The sequence below is a fragment of the Microcaecilia unicolor genome, chromosome 1 (assembly GCF_901765095.1).
Source record: "Microcaecilia unicolor chromosome 1, aMicUni1.1, whole genome shotgun sequence".
Taxonomy (NCBI): domain Eukaryota; kingdom Metazoa; phylum Chordata; class Amphibia; order Gymnophiona; family Siphonopidae; genus Microcaecilia; species Microcaecilia unicolor.
Window position 1 is genome coordinate 43,461,149 of NC_044031.1, and position 22,542 is coordinate 43,483,690.

Below are 22,542 nucleotides of genomic sequence, written 5' to 3' on the forward strand. Positions count from 1 at the left end.
AGGAAGGGAAGAGAAATTCAGGGGAGTAGAGGAGGGTCTCTCTGTGACTGAAGTAAAAATGCAGTGTGGAGACATGAGGAAGGGGAATGTGAGGGGACTAAGAGGGAAGATGGTTGGGGAATGTGAGGAAGGTTAAGTAGTTTTTTACTCGCATCTTTTCAGTAGGTGAACTACATTTAAGTACAGTAGAAATTTTCTTGTGTATAAGGCAATGGAGGGTTATGTGACTTGCCCAAGATCACAAGGAACAGCAGTAGGATTTTAAGTGAGCTTCCTTTTTCAGCCTGGTGCTCTAACCACTACTAAACCCAGTAGTTGGGCAAGGAATAAAAAGAGGAAGATTAGACTGGGAGAGGAAAATGTGGGTGAGATATGAATAGGTGTGATTGAGTAAAATCAAAGATGGGAAGGGCTGAAAGTGCAAAAGGAAGAGATGGTGAAATGGAATAGAGGGAGAAGTAAATTTATGTTGATTGGGGATGAGAAGATGTTTGGAGGGGGAGGATAGTGAAAGAGGGTGACCGGAGAGGGAATTGGTTAGGGAATCGGTGAAGAAAAGCGATTAGAAAAATATCTAGTATAAAAGGTAGGGAAAAAAGCTTGTTTTCACTTTAGTGTATGAAATATGTTGGCTTTGGCAATGTACATCTTTTATATCTTTGTATTTTGCTCAGTACAGGAGAAAATACATTTGCTTGGTTTTTCCTAGCTTCACATTGCAAACAGTATGGCTTCTTGGAGCTCACATTTGTTTTCATCTATGCATTTCAAATTTTTTTGTCCTTGTGCTGTACTGAGTGGGGGAGGTTCCTCTGTGGAGAGGTCCCTGTGCTGCATATGTGACTGAGATGGATTCTGCCTGTACATAATTTCTGTCTAGAGGTCTGTAGCAGTTTGGCATATGTTCTGAGTACATTTTTTTTGAACAGGGTTTTGTATTTTTTTACAATCTCAGGCAGTGGAGGGTATTTGTATTGCTACTGAGGTGACACTAGAATTTGAATATATTTTTATGGTGACTTGTAAGGAGAAACATGTTTGCATAGCTTTCAGTCGACGAGCTGTGCTACCTTATTGCACCTGTCTGTGACATCAGCACATCTTATCCAGCCATGAGATGTGAAAATATTGATATAGACTTGGGCTGCTGTAGGATCTCTGTTTTGAAAACTCATGGGCTGGTTTCAAAATGGTCACTCAGGTCAGTATTATCCTGCTCCACTATCCTAAAGAGTAATAAGAGTTAAATGCAGGTATAGCACCACAGGCACGATGTGAGAAAAGTACTGGGGGTGGGGGAGATTGAAAGGGAGGCACTACCTAACCAATTACCACCAACGATCCCCTCTGGTGGGTGTGGTGGTTCGTAGTGCCATCAAAAGGATGCATATCTTTTAATATATGAAATCTTCCCCTGAAAAGATACTGAAAAAGCTCTAGAATATTGCCTTTCAATTTTCTCATATATTTGGGAGAATAAATCCAATACTTATGCAAAGCGTTAGTTCGGGGGGGGGGGGGGGGGGGGGCAACTGAAATGGTGCTAGGGTCTGTACCAGAAGATGGTACAGAGGATCTAAGTATGTATCTCTTGGACAAGAGCGCAGGAATGGGGGGGGGGGGGGGGGGGGATAGATGTATCATTTTTCCAAAATTGCTCTTACATCGTTTTGTTCACCCTCCCCACTTCACTTTCTTCAGTGTGGTGTCCCCCAAGTTCAACTTGTATCCTTTGTTTCCTTAGTCTCTGGTATTTGCACTTCTAAGCCAATGGTTACCTGTCTGCGATCATTATTCCTTGTATTCCATGATGTGTCCTTCACTTTCTCAATCAACATTGTTTGGCTGTTTCAGCTCCACATCACATTTGCTTTGAAACAACGCATCATTCAGTCTTTCTTTTTCTTTTTGACTCCTAAATTGTGACCTCCGTACTTAGATGTTGAACTTTCCTTCTCAAAATTTAAATCTGGCCTGAAATCGCACTTTTCTGAACAGGCTTTTGGTGTCCGGCCATCGGAATCTTGAGACACAGCATTTACTTCTGCTAAACTCTACTTAATTTCTTGGTCACCTTTATTTTATATTTTTAATGAGTGTTTTTGCATATCTGTCCTAGCAAATGTTGGTGTTCCTTTCCTGTTCTAATAAATCTGAATCGTTCTGATCAGCCTGTCGGAGCAGGTAGTAAATTTCTAAATAAACATGATACATGTGTTTAAATACTTGAAAGGTACTAAACCACAAATATGCCTTTTCAAAGAGAAGTAAGCTGGAGAACTAGGAGACATGAAACTCAGGAGCAAACTAGTCTTAAGTTTAGACACCATTCCTGGTCCATGAAAGGGTCACCCAGTACCATTTACAATCGCTTTTAAAAATTACATAATCAAAAAAATCTGAGAGAAAATTCCCTGACTTGCATCCTATATAATAAAACGCACCTCCAACATTCTGAAGCTGACTGCATGGCTGAGGCATTCCTGCTCTCTGTATCCATCTCCTGAATTGACATCACGTACTTCCGGGTTCCTCACAAGCAGAAGTGACCAACCACATGAGGTTTCTCGGCTTCAGAATATTGGAGGTGCATCCTATTAAATAGGATTGGTCAGTTCCTTGAAGCACAGCCAGAGCTCAGCGTCCTGCACAGTAACGCTCAGACACCAGAGAGAGGGAGGGAGGGAGGGGGGCCTGACTCCCTCTCTCTTTCTCTCTCACTGTCTCTCACACACTGTATCACATTCACTCTCTATGTGTCACAGTCACTCACACTCTCTTGGTCTCATACACTCAGTCTCACAGAGAGTCTGTGTCTCACACACACACACACTCTCTCTCTCTCTCGCACACACTGTATCTGTGTGAAACACACTCTCTCACACTCTCACATACGCAGTTGCATACACTCTCAATCTCACACACACACACTGTCTCTCTCACAGACACACTCGCACCCAGACTCACTCTCTCTCTCTCTCACATGCACATTCACTCTCTCTCTCTCTCTCTCTCACGCACAGTCACTCTCACATACACTCTCTCAAACATACACACTCCGAGGAAAACCTTGCTAGCGCCCGTTTCATTTGTGTCAGAAACGGGCCTTTTTTTACTAGTTATTTCATAAAGAGGCAGTAGATGCCTGGAATGCCCTGAAAGCTGATGGAATACCAAATAAATCATGGAATCAACAAAGGATCCCTAAACGGCAGTTGATGCAAACAAATTGTGAGTGAGTGCAAAACAGCATAAAATGAGAGAAGTAATCTGGTTAGTGCAGCGGCCTGGGAACCTGAGGAACTGGGCTCAGTTTCCACTTGCAACTCCTTGTGACTGGGCAAATCATTTAACTCTCCATTGCCCCAGGGCCAAAATAAGTACCTGAATATAATAGGTAAACTGCTTTGTAACCACAGAAAGGTGATACATCAAATCCCATCCTCTTTCCTTATCTTCATGTATTGGAAAAATGATCTGGAATTAGTGGAGGTGGAAGAGTATTTCACTTAAAAAAAAAAAAAAAAAATACAAATAAGTACCTGTATATAATATGTAAGCCGCATTGAACCTGCTATGAGTGGGAAAGCGCGGGGTACAAATGTAACAAAAAAAAAATGGCCAGGCATGAGTAAATCTCGAATTTTAGTTTAATATAAATTTAGTATAAAAAACATCCTAGATTATATTAAGATTCTGACATGTAAGAAAGACATACTTGCATAATCGCTGTACTTGCTTTTGCCGTGGCTATTGTTAGGCTACAGATTCCACTTTTGGAGAGCACCCTTAAACGGAGGAAAGTCCAGAGAATAAGATCATAAATCCTGGGAAGTTGAATGAGCTAGGTTTGTTTAACCCCCAGAAAGGTCAGAATGAGTGACTTGATAGCAGTCATCAGATATACAAAGCTAGGAACTACATGAGGCTCTCGGTTGCTTTCCATCTCTATTGGGAAAGGATGACTGGTGAGGTTAAATTGCAAGAGTTATGTAAAGACACTTCTTCTGTGGGACTTCTTACACTGACTATTTCTAGATAACATAGTAACATAGTAGATGACGGCAGAAAAAGACCTGGACGGTCCATCCAGTCTGCCCAAGAAGATAAATTCATATGTGCTACTTTTTTATTTGTACTGTCCTCTTCAGTGCACAGACCGTTTAAGTCTGGCCAGCCCTATCCCCGCCTCCCAACCACCAGCTCTGGCACAGACCCTATAAGTCTGCCCAGCACTATCCCTGCCTCCCACCACCGGCTCTGGCACAGACCGTATAAGTCTGCCCAGCGCTATCCCCGCCGCCCAACCACCAGCTCTGGCACAGACCGTATAAGTCTGCCCAGCACTATCCCCGCCGCCCAACCACTAGCCCCGGCACAGACCGTATATGTCTGCCCAGCACTAGCCCCGCCTCCCAACCACCAGCTCTGCCACCCATTCTAAGCTAAGCTCCTGAGGATCCCTTCCTTCTGCACAGGATTCCTTTATTTCTAGATAAAATGCCTTCAGTCCTTATCTTGGTTTAACATGGGATTTGTGTTGTCTTGAAAGCTCTTGTAGCTTATCTTATGATAGAGCTTACCCTGGTCCAGTATGAGAATGTGAAATGTGCCCAGCATCATGTCTGCAGAGGTCACAAGTACTTGGCAGGATCCTAAGGAAGGTAATCTATTTCTTATTCATAACAGTGGCTTTTTCCAACCCTACATGGCTGATATGTGGGCTTTTCCTCCAGGATGCTCTCTAAACCCTTTGTACCCAGCTATGCAAACTGCCTTGACCACATTCTGCACAATTAAAAAAAAAAATCTACGTAATCTGGTCAAAACGTAATTGGGATATATCCTTCTGAATAAATTTGCAGTAGCCTATACTTGGCTAAACTGTCACTTCACTATCTGGTTTTTCAGTTGTTGCAAGGTTTTCTTCAGTGCTAACTGATCAGGCCCTGCTGTTTCGTGACTGTCGATCAGTGTTGAGCCCATTTCTTGCAACTTCTTCAAAACATTCTACACTTACTCTTTTCTGGAAACTCGTACACCGGTCTGAGAACAACCTTTTCTCCAGATACAGATTTTTAATAAGGATCAGAGCCTCCTGACTGAGAACCTTGGTAGCTGATTAAAGCAAAATGGTGTCTGCGCATAGCATGATAATCGCTAGGTGGTGGCAATGTTGTTTAGGTGATCTGGCTGGCATGAGTGTAGGCTTATTGCAGATTTATGCAGGATAATACATTTTTGACAGTTATGCAAAAAACAAGCTTTGTATAATTTTTTTTTAAACGGTGTACAGCTTAATTTGTACAATAAAATTTTTCTGATAATTTACTAGCTTTCTGTTTATGGAAAGTGTCGTCATAGTATTTGCAAGGGTCAGCTGTTGTTTTTCCATTCCACCCCACTGATGATTTATGTTTCAAAGTTTTTATTGATGATGCCACAGATTAATACAGTTCTTTGATTAAATACATAACAGTTTTAACTTTGTCAGTCATATGTACATTAATCCGCGGTCATTATCATCAAATTGATTTACAGTTTTCTTCCCAATTCCCCCCCTCCCCCCCTTAATACTGTCTGTAACCTATTCCTTATATCAAAATAGAGTAATAAACATCAATAAACATTGTCCGCTATCTGCACTTTCCAAAAATAATAACTTGTATTTGCGTTGCTGTTAACCCCTTATCTAATATCTCCCTCCCTTCCATCCCACCCCACTGATGATTTAATAAACCTCTATTTTCTCTTCTCAGCAGTCTCTTCTCCAAGCTGAAGAACCTTAAACTGTTCAGTACTTCCTCATAGAGAAACTGTTCCATCTCCTTTATCATTTTGGTTGCCTTTATCTGTAACATTTCTAGTTGCTTTTGAGATGGAGTGAACAGTACTTCAAGCTATGATTACACCATGAATTGATAGATGCCTTTTTGTTCTGCCTTCCCTAACCATTCCTCACATGGCTTACTGCTTCGATCCACTTCACATTGATGATTACAACATATTTTCCCTGATGGCACAAGGATCTTTTTCCTGGGTTGCAATTTTCAGCATGGCGTACCTGTAAGTTAGGATTATTTTCCCCTGTATGCATTACTTTGCACTTGTCCACATTATTTTTCATCTGCTGTGTCTTCCAGTGCCCCCTCTCTTTCTGCAACACCTCACTATCTGCTTGAGGTTTAACAACTTTGAATAATGGCCTCTGCAAACTAAATCATATCACAAAATTCCACAAAATTTATAAATTCATAATCACCAGTCCCAGTGCAGATCCCTGAATCACTCAGCTGTTTAGCCTTTCCTCTCCATTTAGTTCTGTAGCTTATCAATTAGCCAGTTCCTACGAAGGTTTAACGGACATGCAGAGTTTGTCCATGAAGAACAGTCATCCAGCGTTTATGTGGAAACATTTTCACTGCGTCCATGCGGAAGGCGTGGCGTTTGTAGGAAAAGGACCATTTAGCTGGCAGGACTGAGTTTTGATTATTTGAGTATGATATAATGTATAAGCATGGCAAAACATATGCACAATACGAAACAGTATAAGTATACAGTTTAAAATGTAAAATCAACTGTTTTGTATTTAAATTAAATACAGGTGTGCAAGGTGAGCAGAGGAGTGAATGTGTGAGGTTTTAATAGTAGGCAGCAGTGCTAGTGAGGTTAGCGGGCATTGCAATACAATAAAATGTTTTTGTGATAAAGAAAAAATACTGGAGTCTTTGTGTAGTCGGTATCATTTATCCTGCCAATATTAGGGTAATTAAAATTGCCTATTATAATGTTGCCCAGTTTGCCATCTTTCCTAACTTCTGTAAATATTTGTTCATCTGTTCGTTCTCTCCTGGCAGACGGTAGTACAGCCCTACCAGTACACTCTTTCTCATAACACATTGAATTTCTATCCACAAGGATTCCACGCTGCTATCTGTTTCATGTAGAATATTTTTGTTTGACTCAATTCCCTCTAACATATAGCGCAACCCGCCGCCTTTCCAATTTGATCTCCTTCCACCAAGTTTCTGAGATGCCCGTTATATCTACCTCTTCATTTAGTGCTTATGTATTCCAGCTCTCCCATCTTATTGTTTTTTTAGGTTTCCCTTTGTTAAATCTATGTTGACTAAGCCCTGTTAAACCGTGTCCATCCATGGTTTTTGCAGAATCTCTTCAATCATTTTGCCTGGCAGAGACTTTACTGGTCTCTAGTTTCTTGGAACATCCCAGAGCCCTTTTTATAAAGGTGGGCATTATATTGGCTATTTTCCCATCCTTAGGTGCCATAGCTGATTTTAATGATAGATTACCTAGTGATGTCTTCTGAAAACTTAATGAAAAACTGAACTCTATTGTGTCTTCATGATCATGTATGGGTGTATCTCCACCACCCTCTATGAAAACTGAAGCAAAACATTGTGTTTTTTCTGCTAAGGTCTTGTCCTACCTGAGTTCACTTTACAATGCTCAGTCATCCAACAGTCCAGCTGACTTCTAAGAATTTCTGTACTCTCATATGGAAGCATTATACTGGGCTAAATGGACCTCTCAACAGTGGCCAGTCTAAATCAAGAACTTGACAGAACCCCAAGTAGCAAGAAGGTACCATGCTACCAATCCCAGGGATATGCAGTGGCTTTCCTCTGATCTGTTTTAACAAGTTTATGGACTTTAACTCCAGGAACTTATCCAAACCCTTTTTTAAACCCTGCTGTGCTAACTATTAATATAAAATTTATTCTTAACTACAAAACTCCCCATTTCGGGTTCAGTGCTGTTTACAATATAAAAAAATGTAGACCAAGAGCTTACAATAGCAAACTGAATTACATATTACAATGCACATTAATATCATGTATATCTAACAGACATTTTCAGGAAATAGATGTTAACTTCTTTCTACACATAATTTGTTTCCATTCTTACCAAGGCTTAAATAGGAAAATGTTTGTCAAACAATATTACTATGTAACTTCATGGCATGTCTTCTGTTCTTTGTACTTTTTTGGGAGAGTAGACAGTTACATAGTAACATAACATAGTAGATGACGGCAGAAAAAGACCTGCACGGTCCATCCAGTCTGCCCAACAAGACAAACATATGTGTAAACCTTACCTTGATTTGTACCTGCCTTATTCAGGGCACAGACCGTACAAGTCTGCGCAGCAGTACTTCCCGCCTCCCAACCACCAGTCCCGCCTCCCATCACCGGCTCTGGCACAGACCGTATAAGTCTGCCCTCCACTATCCTCGCCTCCCAACCACCAACCCCTCTTCCCCCCCACCTGCTCCGCCACCCAATTTTGTTAATTTGCATTTACCCATTCTCCATTCAAGTTTTATAGATCCCTCTCATATCCCACTTCAGCTATCTCTTCAAGCCATAACAAGCCTTTTCTCATATAAGGAATTCTATCCTCTTAATCATTTTGTTCGCCCTTCTTTGTATCCTTTCAAATTCTATTGTTTGAGATGTAGCAACCAGAATTGCACACAATACTCAATGTGAGGTCACACTGTGGAGCGATAGAGGCATTATAATTGTTTTATTTTGTATTTCTTTCCTAATAATTTATAGCAGCTTGCTTTTTTGGCCACTGCCGCCACACACTGAGCAGATGATTTCAACATATCGTCCATGATTATATCTAAATCTTTTTTTCTTGGGTGATGACTCATGGAACCTAGCATCATGTAGCTATAATTTAGGTTATTCTTCCTAGTGTGCATCACTGCATTTGTCCACTTTAAATTTCATCTGCCATTTTGAGCCCAGTCTTCAAATCTCATAAGGTCTTCCTGCAATTTCTCAAGTCCATATTTTAATTTCATTTCATTTACACCACCCGTATCCACAGCAGTGTACAAATCAAATGTGCATAATAAAATATTACAAATATGTAATACAATACAATCTCAAAGATATGATTAATAAACAATGTGCATGCTTTGACAATGTGAAATAGTTGTCTCCTGCAAATGTAATCAGCTCACTTGTTCCCATTACCAGGTCATTTATAAATGTTAAGCACTGTCCCAGTACTGATCCCTGTGGCACTCCTCTTCACCTTCCTCTGGGAGAATTTCCATTTAACCCTTCTGTCTTCTATTTTTTGCATTGAATTTGATTTTATGGTTATTGTAAATCACTCTGCTAGTGTGTTTTGAAAAGGTATATCAAGAAAATACCTTTTTTCAAGTATATTTTACCTCTTTCATAAAATTCTTTTCAAAGTTTAACTTCTAACTTCCCATTATTTATACTTTTTCTTATTTTCTTCATTCGGATCCACTTTCCATGTCTTGAAAGATGTCTCTTTGGCTATACTAGTGTCTTCTCATTTACCCACTTTTTAGTCTGGGCTTCTAAGGGATTTTTTAAACTATCCATAGAAAGTTGCAAGCTTTTTGAGCCCTTGCAGTTGCTTTTAGATTCTTTGATTGCCTCGATTTCTCACAGTCCCCTTGTCTAAAGTTAGTTGCAAGACAGTTTTCCTTAATATCCCCCTCCAGTGATCAGCAGTGATCATAATGCTATCAAATTTGACAAGCAGCTTCACCACTATTACCCCTTTCCTAGGTCCTTTTATTACACTAAGGACTAGATCAGTTTATTGATTTTGAGGCTGATAGTTCCACTTGTCTTGTCTATTTGTTTTGGTTTTATGTACAATTTTATTGTGTATGTTTTGTTGGAAGTTGTTCAGAAAAAATGGATGGCGGGATTAATACATTTTTTCAAATATAAATCTACAGTAATTTCTCCTTTCAGGTCCAGGACCAACTGTTCCATTAATTATGGCATCTAGAAACTTTACCTCACTAGTGTGTCCCAGTGAGACATTTATCCAGTCAATATCTAGGTAATGACAGGTTTCAATTGTTACCAAAGTTGATAGCTTTCCTAATTTCTCTTAGCATTTGTTTCATCCTGGGCTGGAGGCGTGCAGTGTATGGCCCACTGCTTTTTGCTTTTGCCTCTGGGGTCTTGCATGTATAATAGAAGCATTTCTGAGAATATTACCCTGGAGATTCTGGATTTTTCCTACCTAAAATCCTAAATTTGGCTTCCAGAACCTCCCTGCTGTGCCTTCCTTTGTCATGACAACTGGCTTTCTCTGCACTGGCTGAAACCTTTTCTAGGTAGCACATGAGCTTCTCTACCTTTTGCAGCAAGCAGGCATCCAGCTTTTTACAACATAGCCCTAATCTTTCTGGAGATACTCCCGTAGAAAAATATTCTTACTGTAAGAGAATAGTGCATGACCTGGAGGGGCAAGTCCTAGGTACAGGATCACTTCCTACCACCTCAAGGTAATTTACTCCCTTCAGGTGACTTTGCTTCTTTCTGCCACTCTAGCCTCCAAAGACTCAATGTCTGATGGCAAGTTGCTGCTTGCACCAGACACACAGAGTAAATTAGTAATTCATATATGTAGCACTCTAGAAATGACTATGTAGCTCCCATCTTGTTGCTGGACTATGATCTGATTATTAAGGGAGTGAATATTTTTGGGGTGTGGGGGGATACTTAATCTGATTTAAAGCCACCTAAATTTTACTTGATGTATTTTGTTGGTTTGTTACTTACTAGTCAGTATTACTAACTTGTGGATGTAAATCTCTAATTGTGTGGCATGAAAAGTTTTCCTCCTAACCAATTGGGGTAAAAGTCTATAAATCAGTGTCAGGAAGATGAGAATCAAACACTTCTGGAAAAGCTCTGATTCTCATAGCTACTACTACTATAAATCATTTCTATAGCGCTACCAGTCATACGCAGCGCTTCACAATTGAACATGAAGAAAAGACAGTCCCTGCTCAAAAGAGCTTACAATCTAAATCAGGATAGACAGGACCAACAAGGGGTAAGGGTAGGACAGACAGAAGGACACATAGGGAAAGGGACTATTGAAGAGAGCAAGACAATGCACAGAATAGTCTCTCTTCAGACTTTCGTAGGATACCTAAGACTACGACTTATTGTACAGACTCCATCCCATTTGTGGCAGCTGCCCTACATAATGCCTTTCTGATTTTTGCGGCCTCTAATATTAGAGACATGACTACAGGAGTCCTGTTTATTTGTATTCAGAGTTTTTCCTTTGTTCACACTTCTGTTCTACTCCCCACTTTATTGCTTTGTCAACTTTTTGGGTCCTCATACATACCCTTCCCCATGCCCGTCAGATTCCTGTAGTTCAGTGGCTACAGTACTCATCCATGGTTTGTATTGTTGAATTTTGGCACCCATAATGCATGTCCACATCTTTCTTTACATTAAATCTTTCTGCTATCTAGTGGGGTTAGCCTTATCACAAATCTTAATTCATCCTCAGTCACATGTCTTCTAGTTCTTTGCCTTATAGCTTACAAAGCATTGAATAGAGGACCCAGGACTAGTCTCTTTTGGCACTCAGCTGGTTACTCTGTTCAGCAAGAACTGTTCAGTACCCATGGTTTCCCATCACGCATCCAAATGTAAATCTAATTTCCTATTTCAGAGCCCACCTTCATGCTATCTCATATGTTATGACACAGAAGGGGTACTATACAAAATTCACATAACTTGAGAGGAAGCAAAGCCTTATGGTACATCCCCCTCTGCATGAGCATTAAGGGTAAAAGCTGTATCTGCAGCATTTGCCCGAAAAGCCAGTTAAGTACAGTATCAAAATAATTCAAACTTATCTGTGTTGTCCCCTTAATGGTAATAGCTTGCCAAATCTGAGGTTCTAGGACAGTCCTGTCCAAACTTTAATCCAAGATGACCCAATTTTAACACTTAAATTCAAGTAACACCAGATGATAATCTAAACAGCAGACATCCTTTCAGCTCTTATTGCCATCTGCTTTCTTCACCCCCCCCCCCCTTTCTTTTTTACTGGTTAGGCATATGCGGGAGGTGAGAAACATTTAGATAAGTTGATGACCATTTATGAACATTAAGAACTGGTGAAGAACTGATTGACTTGCCACCATTGGAAAAAATGCCACCAAAAAGAGTGCGCTATTTATTTTCAGTTTCTTCATTGAAGTTTACTGGTGTTTTGAATCACAAACAGTAAATTCTTGGAGCTTATCAGACCTGATGGAATATCAGCCTTCATTTCAGATGGGTTTTTGAGGTCCTTTTCTCCTCATTGGTTAAATGATTTGTGATCATTCCTTTTAAGGTTGGTTTGGCAAAAAGTTTTTGTTTTAGTGATTGAGGTCTTTAATTTTAAGAAGGTGGTTACCCCTGCAGCTTGATTCTCCCAACGTAAGTCGTGGAACGTGCAGCATCTAATCAAAGTAGACAAAAAGCCAGATTGAGTACCACTCTTGTTCTGTTACTTAAATGGCACATTGTCTCAAAGCTTTGTATGAGTGGTTTTGCTGGTTTGTTCTGCCCCCACCCCAACATTCCTTTTTGGGATTCAAGCCACTGGACTTGACTTTATGGTTAATTTTTATTAGTTTTATAAACTTAAACAGACATAAAGCTGCAAAGTGAAATACAACCAAAAGTATATTATTATTATTGTAGGAAATACATACATTCTAATAAATCTGAAATGGCTTCCTTAGACCCCAATACTACAAAGGGGGAGGTAAGAATAAGTGAAGATTAAAGTTAATTTCAAAACTAAATACAAAGAAGAAATATGGCACCGTCTCTCTCATATTTGAAAAACTCTAATGCTGTTTCGCATCCAGGAAAGTCTTAAGCTGATCAGGTACATAGAATACATATTATATGTGATTTAGCCTTATGACACATTTACATGGGTATGCAAGGAGGAAGGTACCCCCTAATTCTAATATTTTAGACCTCATAGAAAGAAACATTTTCCTCTTTCCCTGGGTAGACTTGGTCACATCGGGATAAAACCAAATGTTTTGGCCACCAAACATACGATTAGCCGATTTAAAGTAAAGTCTCATTATTGAGTTTAAGTCCTGCTGGAAAACAAATGAAACGATCAGCGTCCCTCTTTCAGAAACGTCTTCCAGTGACTATTCCAGAATGGCTGTAATATTTTGCCAAATCTGTAGTTGTTTCTCCTTGTAATTTTTTCATTGTACTTGGTATATAATAGATCTTATTCAATGGAGGAATTGTTTCTGGACTTGACTTTATTGGCATTCTAAAATATTGTAGAGAGGCAGGAGTCTGCCCAGGAAAGTCTTTTATGCATGAGCGAGTGGCTGACATTCCTGTAAGCCTTTGGTAGGGGGCTGGAGACCCTTGTTTAACATTGTATGGTTAGGGTTCAGGGCTATAAATGAACACGTAGTGGAAATTCATTTTCACACTCCATTAGGGGAATTATGTTCTTTACTTCCCTATGCACTGACAGCGCTGTATACTTTTAAAATAAAAGGAATACTTGATCAAATTAATGAATTGGCAGAAGCTTGGCTTTCCACACCTTTTCTACGAGCCTTAACTGCCCATGATGGGCTATAAGTGGTGGCTTGTATGAGGGAAGGATAAGGGAATTTTGAGTACCTGGTACAGAGAATACATTCTGGTCCCATATTAAACAGAAAAGCTTCAAGCTATGGAAATGGAGGTGTGTAGCTGAAAGCTGAGAATGTCAGGCCATAGCTGTAAGGTGGTGGCAGTGCGTTTTTTTCTAGCAAAAAAGGTGCCGGTACTTCTAGGCCACCCTTCAGGGGTAGGGTGATCACTGAGGGACCTGCCCCACAATAGCCAGGCCCCCTGCAACCAGTCACAGAATCTATGACAAGGCAGAATTGGTGTGTAGTGCCTGAGCTCTGTCATTAAAACTTGGGGTCCATGGGTCAATTTTAGCAGACAATTGAAAAGGTGCCGGTACTCAGTACCACCAAGTACCCCCTCAAAAAAAGCCCTGGGTGGTGGTAATGCCTGTCTTGTTCAATTTAAGATTCCCCCCCCCCCCTTTCCAATTTAAAAAAAAAAAAACACACCTGATTTTCACAAAGTTACATTGATTGTATTGCCTCTTGTTCTTCTATCCCTGGGCATTAATTTTGTTACACCAAATCTGGACTTTGGTCCTTCAGAATGAATGATTGTCCCAGGCACTTTCATCGCCAGTAGATTACTTGGGCCTGCCAGCCGCAAGAGGAGTCCTGATATTTCTATGAGTGTTACCATACTGGATCACACCACAGGTTAATCACATCCAGAAGCCAATCAGAGTCGCAAGTAGCTGGCAAGATCTGTTTTTCTCATTTTTTTTGTTGTAAAATGACAGTCTCCTAGGGGGGAGGAGGAAAGACAGGTGCCCCATTGAGGGGTGAAACAGAACAGAATGGTGTTTACTTCTGAAAGTAAAGGAGCTAAGAACCACCACCAAAAACAAATTCCCTGCAAAAAGGGCTAGCACATCGTTCCATGATGAGAGGTAATGTGACAATTTGCCTTTTAACGATTAGGCTACATTTCATAAGCTCTTTTCTACAATTATTACTCAGACTGCTGCTAAATTTTTCCTTCCTTTTTTTTTTAGCACACAATTTGTTATGAGTGGCCTTTCTCAGGTATAAGAATTTACTGAAGTTTAATATAATCCAGCAACTCTTCCAAAAAGATTTAAAACAACAAAAAAAGAAAATAGTGCGGGTGGTATATAAGAAAAAACAAAAAAGCAAACAGGATGCTAGGAATTATTAGGAAAGGGACAGCGAATAACACCTAAAATATTACAATGCCTTCGTATCGCTCCATGGTTCATCCACACCTTCAGTATTGCGTTCAGTTCTGGTCACTGCATGTCAAAAAAGATATAACAGAATTAGAAAAAGTTCAAAGAAGAGTGACTAAAATGGTAAAGGGGATGGAACTCCTCTCATATGAGGAAAGGCTAAAGAGGTTAGGGCTCTTTAGCGTGGAAAAAGAGACTGATGAGGGGAGATATGATTGAGGTCTACAAAATCCTGAGTAGTGTAGAACGAGGAGTAGAAAATCAATTTTTTTTACTTGTTCCAAAAGTACAAAGACTAGGGGACACTCGAGGAACTTACATGGAAATAAACAAATGGGAGGAAATATTTTTCACTCAATGAATAGTTAAGCTCTGGAACTCTGCCAGAGGAGGTGGTAACAGCGGTTAGCGTGTCTGGGTTTAAAAAAGGTTTGGACAAATTCCTGGAGGAAAAGTCCATAGTCTGCTATTGAGACAGACATGGGAAGCAACTGCTTGCCCTGGGATTTGTAGTATGGAGTGTGGTTACGATTTGGGTTTCTGCCAGGTACTTGTGACCTGGCTTGGCCACTGTTTGGAAAATAGGATACTGGGCTAGATGAACCATTGGTCTGACCCAGTATGGCTACTCTTATGTACCAATAGAATTTAAGTGCTAACAAACCAATGTGGTTGGGCTAAATTAAATGGTACAATAAATGCCCCCCTATAGTAAATATTAAACATGTAATCAGTTATGCTTAAAACATTTTATTAATCAATTCTTGTATTCAAAAATTACAATCTATTAATTTTTACTTTATAACTTAATTCCCACATGCATACTCTCTCACCATACACGCCATCAACCATCCTAACACATACCCTGCATAAGAACTCACTAATACAATTCAATCCTAACTACTCGCCAAATGCCCAGATCAGCTATTATTTTCACCGTCCATGATCACCATCCATTGTTTATGCCTCTAAAAATAGTTCTATATAGGTTCAGCTCTGTAGTACTCCGTCAGGTATCACTTGATTGTATGCTGTGCTCCTTTCAAAATCCTGCAATCAATTTCATATTGCTTGAAGGTGATTCACTCCAAATCTCTCCTTAAGGATCACTGAGTATTTGACCGAATAGCATATTCAAATCTTTGAGTTCTCTGCTATTTGTTTCAATCCACATCAAGGCGCAATCGGCGTAATAAAACAGTGTCGTTTCTAAATTCGTCCAGTTAGTCCTCTGGTGATGAGGGCAGACCTAACCCGCAAACAGTAGTAGCGGGTACAGAGGGTGCAGTGAAACCTAATTCACAACAACTTTTTTTTTAGGAGTCAGCAATGCACGTCCCGATGGGGCAGGGGTAGGTCCAGGTACACGTCCCAAACGCCAAATCAAGAAGGCAGCTCAATAGTATTTAACTTACCATCAAAGGTTCTAACTGAGGCACAGCTTCAAGTGTTAGCATTTGGTCTATCTTTTGTTCCAACTCAAGCGTATGATGCGTTTAACACTAGGGTGGCTTTGCAAAAAAATTTTCGCAAGATGAGGCTGCACTTATATTTTTGGGATGTGGACAGCAGTGAGCAAGGGGAGCAAAGTACATTTTTTCAGAAATATAAGATTCCCTCTGTGTGGGTTCCCCCTGGCCCTACTGATCCAGTAATAGCTACATTTCAGCAGTGGGTGTTGCGAGAAATTAGCAAGTTGGAAAAAGATCGGGTTAGATGTATTCCTAATTTGAGCAGGGCACAAAAAATGGCCTTGGAACAATTACAGAAGGACAAAACTATTGTCATAACGTGGGCGGATAAGGGAGGGGGGGTGGTGGTTCAAGACTTTTGTGATTACCAGCAGGAGGTGAATAGGCAACTGATTGATGAGAGGTGTTATTCAGAGCTGGGGCAGGATCCGACTATTCAATATCAAAATTCAGTGCTTGAATTGCTGTCAGATGCCAACAAACGAGGAATAATAACTATTCGAGAATATAAGTTTCTATACAGTCAGTTTCCGATCACGCCTATAGTGTATTTTACTCCTAAAATCCACAAAAGTCTACACCAGCCCCCTGGTCGTCCTATTGTTTCAAGTAGGGGTTCATTGTTTGAACCCCTTTTGCAGTTTTTAGATTTTCATCTGCGTCCTTGCCTTCACAGCATTCGGTCCTATGTTCGTGACTCGAGTCACTTGAGTTGTTAAAGTGTTATGAACATCAGCTGACAGAGGGAGTTACGCTTGTGACTCTTGGTGTGGTTTCGTTGTACACGAACATACCACAGAGAGAGGCTGTGTTGATGATAGAACAATCATTAAACACATTACAGTTGTCGCATCAGAAAGTAGCGTTGTTGATTCGGATGGCTCAGATGGTGATTTCACACAACTTTTTCAGGTTTGGGGAGAAATATTATCTGCAAGTAAAGGGTGTCGCCATGGGGGCAACAGTTGCCCCCACGGTGGCATGCCTTTACATGGCCCGATTTGAGGAACGGTGGATTTATGGCTCCCCTTACTTTGATAAAGTAGTAGGTTGGCTTAGGTATATAGATGATGTGCTGATGATTTGGCGGGGTGATAGGCGTCAGTTAGATCGGCTTTTGACGTATTTGAATGTACAGGATGTTAACATTAAGTTTGAAAGTCAAATAGGAGGTACATCGGCTAATTTGTTTAGACGTTATCATGGTGAGTCAGGGAACTTTTGTTACAAAGTCGTTCCGCAAGGCCACAGATAGTAATGCGTTATTGCATTATCGTAGTCATCACCCAGAAGCGGTTAAAAAACAGTATACCTATAGGCCAGTTCCTACGTATTCGTAGGTTGTGCTCTGCTCGGGGTACATACCAAGAACAAGCTGAATGTATGATACGACGTTTCAGACAGAGGGGGTACCCGCCCAAGGTGATACATAAGGCAGCCAAGCGGGCATTTAATGCCCAGCGGGAGTGGCTGTCTAGTTCCAACAAGCAACAGCAGCCTTGTAGGCTTACCTGCATCTTACCCTACACAAATAATGGTATGGCAGTAGAAAATATCAAGAAATTATGGCCGATGGTCACAGTACATGAGGAGTTTCAGCAGATTCCCAGGTTCACATACACTTTTTCTAATTCTGTTATATCTTTTTTGAGATACAGTGACCAGAACTGAAAGCAATACTGAAGGTGTGGACGAACCATGGTTCACATACACACGAGGACGCAACATGGGGGAGCTTTTATCCCACTACAAAACAATGAAGGGAGAGCTAATAAATGGCATGATCCTAGGACACTACCTGTGGGGGATGTGTATACTGCAAGTACGCGCTGCAACTTACACAAGTGGTGATACCTCATTCAAAGGGGCTTACATTTAATTTACGTGCACATACTGATTGTAACACCAGACAGTGTGTATACGGTATATGGTGTCCATGTGGACTCTGGTATGTAGGACATACCATTAGAAAAGTGAAGAATAGGATTGCCCAACACTTAAGTAATATTCGGTTGGGGTAAGCAGGAAACACCATTAGTTGCGCACTGGGGTAAGGCAGGACACACATTAGAAGACTTACGCTTTGTGTTGTTAATTAGGGTACAGTGCAGCAGCCGAGGGGGGAAATTGCACGACAACTGTTAAGGCGAGAGCAGAGAACAATATTTATGTGGAACACTGTCGAGCCATTTGGTTTAAACAAAGAGGTTGAATGGCTGTGTGTGTGAAAATGGGAGGAGTTTGGGTAGTATTAATAGGAGGGGAAAACCAGGTTCCACTGTGCATGTGTCGGCGTGTTTTGTTGAGTGCGTGAGTTTATGGAAGGTGGAATACCTTACCTGTCTTGCATCCAAGAGTTGTTTATAACTACCAAATGTAAGTACTGTGTAGATTGATATATAGTAGAGGGTGTATACAGTTATTGAGAATATCATGAAGGGTCACCATACATGTTGGTTTCTGTAGGACCCGACTCCTGATGACGCTGTTATAGCGACACGCAGACTGTGTTGAGTCCGGGGTGTTCTGTTCGAGTGGATTGAAACAAATAGCAGAGAACTCAAAGATTTGAATATGCTATTCGGTCAAATACTCAGTGATCCTTAAGGAGAGATTGAGTGAATCACCTTCAAGCAATATGAAATTGATTGCATGATTTTGAAAGGGGCACAGCATACAATCAGATAACACTCTCATCCTTCCTGTCCTGTCTGCGCGCAACCTTGGAGTCATCTTTGACTCTGCTCTCTCCTTCTCTGCTCATATTCAGCAGATTGCCAAAACCTGTCGTTTCTTTCTCTATAATATTAACAAAATTTGCCCTTTCCTCTCTGAGGACGCTACCAAAACCCTTACCCACACCCTTATCACCTCTCGCCTAGACTACTGCAGTTTGCTTCTCGCTGGTCTCCCGCTCAGCCATCTATCTCCTCTTCAATCTGTCCAAAACTCTGCTGCGCGTCTTATATTCCGCCAGAGTCGCTATACTCACGTTAGCCCTCTCCTCAAGTCGCTTCACTGGCTCCCTATCCGCTTCCGCATACGGTTCAAACTTCTTCTTTTGACCTACAAGTGCATCCACTCCGCAGCTCCTCAGTACTTTTCCGCTCTCATCTCTCCCTACACTCCTCCCCGTGAACTCCGTTCGCTGGGTAAATGTCTCCTGTCATCCCCCTTCTCCCCCACTGCTAACTCCTGGCTCCGTTCCTTTTATCTCGCTGCTCCCTATGCCTGGAATAGACTCCCTGAGCCAGTACTTCAGGCTCAGTCTCTGGCTGTCTTCAAGTCTAGGCTTAAAGCCCACCTCTTTGCTACTGCTTTCGACTCCTAACCATGACTCTCTTACTCAACACCCTCACTTATCACCCCTACCACTGCAATTTCCCCACCCCTAGCTGTCCTTCTGTCCAATTTAGATTGTAAGCTCTGTTGAGCAGGGACTGTCTTTTCATGTTAATTTGTACAGCGCTGCGTAAGTCTAGTAGCGCTATAGAAATGTTTAATAGTAGTAGTAGTAGTAATACCTGACGGAGTACTACAGAGTTGAGCCTATATAGAACTTTTTTTAGAGGCATAAACAATGGATGGTGATCATGGATGGTGAAAATAGTAGCTGATCTGGGCATTTGGCGAGTAGTTAGGATTGAATTGTGAGCTCTTATGCAGGGTACGTGTTAGGATGGTTGATGGCGTGTATGGTGAGAGAGTATGCATGTGGGAATTAAGTTATAAAGTAAAAATTAATAGATTGTAATTTTTGAATACAAGAATTGATTAATAAAATGTTCTAAGCATAACTGATTACGTGTTTAATAGAATTTAAGTGAGAAAACATATTTCTGTATACACACAGCAGCAATCTGTCACCAGCCAAGAGGATGAGATCCCTTCAAATATATTTGGGACAATTCTGTAAGCTAGATGCAAATATGTGCACAAATTTAGAATGTTAGCATCTATGCATGTATGTGTGCATCGAGACACGTCTATACCACCTAAGCACTATTCTACAATACCTGCTTATTTGGAAGGGGGGGGGGTACACAAGGGAAGGAGTGTAGGTGGGACTCCTACTTATGCATGTAACTTAGAATACTATCAGTTGTGTATGTGTCCCTACCACACTTAAGCAGCACTCCTACAGCAATTCTATGGCTGTCTATACTAGGTTTACTTAGTATTGTAAAGGAAAGTGGGGGCCTACTGTCTATCCTCTGGGTGCCTATATGAAGGTGCCCAGTTGTAGAATTGTCCCCATTATTGGCTTACCACAGGTTGACTGATGGCCAACAACTTCATCTAGACCAGGGGTTCTCAACCCAATTCTTGGGACTGACTTAGCCAATCAGGTTTTCAGGATATCTGTAGCAAATATGTATTGGAGTGGCCTAGTGGTTAGGGTGGTGGACTTTGGTCCTGAGGAACTGAGTTTGATTCCCACCAGGCACAGGTTGCTCCTTGTGACTCTGGGCAAGTCACTTAACCCTCCATTGCCCCATGTAAGCCGCATTGAGCCTGCCATGAGTGGGAAAGCGCAGGGTACAAATGTAACAAAAATAAAAAAATAAGATAAATTTGTATTATGGGTATCCTGAAAGTCTGACTGGCTAGGTAAGTCCCATGGGGTTGAGAACCACTGACCTAGACTATGGGGCTCATTTTCAGAGCACTTACAAAGTTTCATAGATTACTATGGAACTTTGTAAGCCTAAGTTCTTTGAAAAGTGTATTCCATCGATTTTTGGTATCCACCATGACTTCTGCTGATAATCCATGGTGCTTGCTGTTAGATGATCTGTATACTGAGGTGCAGGGGTCAAAGAACTGGACACATTGCTTTAGAGACTAGAACAGTGGTTCCCAAACCTAGTCCTGGAGGCACCCCAGCCAGTCAGGTTTTTAGGAAATCCACAGTGAGTATTCATGAGAGAGATTTGCGTGCACTGCCTCCACTGTGTACAAATCTCTCTCATGAATACTCATTGTGGATTTCCTAAAAACCTGATTGGCTTAGGGTGCCTCCAGGACCAGGTTTGGGAACCACTGGACTAGAGCATCCTACATCTTAACATCCCTTCTGGGAGCTTGAGGAGCAGTACAGCAGCTTATACCTGACAAATTAGAAAGTGTTAGCTAAGTTTCACCAGAACATTGGGAAAGGTGATTTTGTTTTGGGGGGGGGGGGGGGGGGGGGGGGTTTGTTTGTTTTTTAAAACAAGCTTTTACTAAATCAACCTTTTATTCCTAGACTGGATTTTGGATTTAGCTAGTACCTTTTTCAGTAGTAGCTGAAAAGTTTCAGGTACAGTAGGTATTTTTCTGTTTCTTGACAGCTTACAATCTAAGGGGCCAATGCAGCAATCCTTGCAGTACAGGTGGCGCATCGCACATCTCTTCTGTGAAATTAGCAATCGAAAAACAGTGAGCATGTGTGTTGCTGCCAAGTTAAAATCGTGGCAGTAATCCACAGATCACTGCTGAATGTCACCTTTCTATCGGTACTTGACTAGTGATTGGCTCAGGCACCAACAGAGGGAGGTGACAAAAAAAAGCTGTAGGCAATAAAAAGCATGCTGTCAATATTTCGCATCTTATACCCCCTGTGAAAAAAATAGCCCAAGTGTGTAGTAGCACCTACTCCTCCAAGGCCTAATTTGACTTTACAAAAAAAAACAAAAAACCCTCCCTGGTGTGTAGTGGGAGCCCCCCCCAGACGTGTACCATAAATGAGGCAGGAGAGAGTGGGCATTACCATTGCCTCATTTAAGGTGTGGGGGAAGGGGTCCCAGTAGACACCAAGGAGGATTATTTTAAGTCAGATCAAGGGAAGGCGCTAGATACCAGCCACTAAACTACCAAGGAATATTTTTATTTCAGGGGCAGGGGGTTAGGATGGGGGAGGGAAGGGGGCCACTAAACTACCAGAGACCACTGCAGAAAGCTATCGGGGGCAGGATGGCCAGATATTATTTTTTTTTTTTGGGGGGGGGGTGCAACTAGACACTTACTCCTTTCAACCAACCCTTTTATGCTGTTTCGTACCTGGCAAAAAGTTTCCCTGTTGTGGGTGAGTCGGAAGCCTTTTTTTATTATTTCATGGTAGCAGAGTTGATAGTGACCACATTACCATTCATTTTATTGTGGTGTGCAGTTGCCATTTTACTTTAATTTTAAACCTGTGGTAACTGTGTGGTTATTCTTGACAGTAGCTTTCTGCATCATTCCCTAAGTTTGTACCTGAGCTAATGGAGGGTTAATTGACTTGCCCAATATCACAAGGAGTTGCAGTGGGATTTGAACCTGGCTTCCCTGTATTTCAGCCTGTTACTAGTCCACTCCTGTAACTACAAATGTGTATAACTCCCCTCTTCCCCCTCCCTTCTTTTTA

At 41.2% G+C, this 22,542-nt stretch overlaps 1 protein-coding gene across 1 annotated transcript in view; it reads left to right on the top strand.

Moving 5' to 3' along the window:
• Nucleotides 1-22,542, top strand: part of LOC115466372 (microtubule-associated protein 4-like) — a 107,116-nt gene that overhangs the window by 49,474 nt on the left and 35,100 nt on the right. The gene's annotated exons all lie outside the window — the stretch shown is intronic.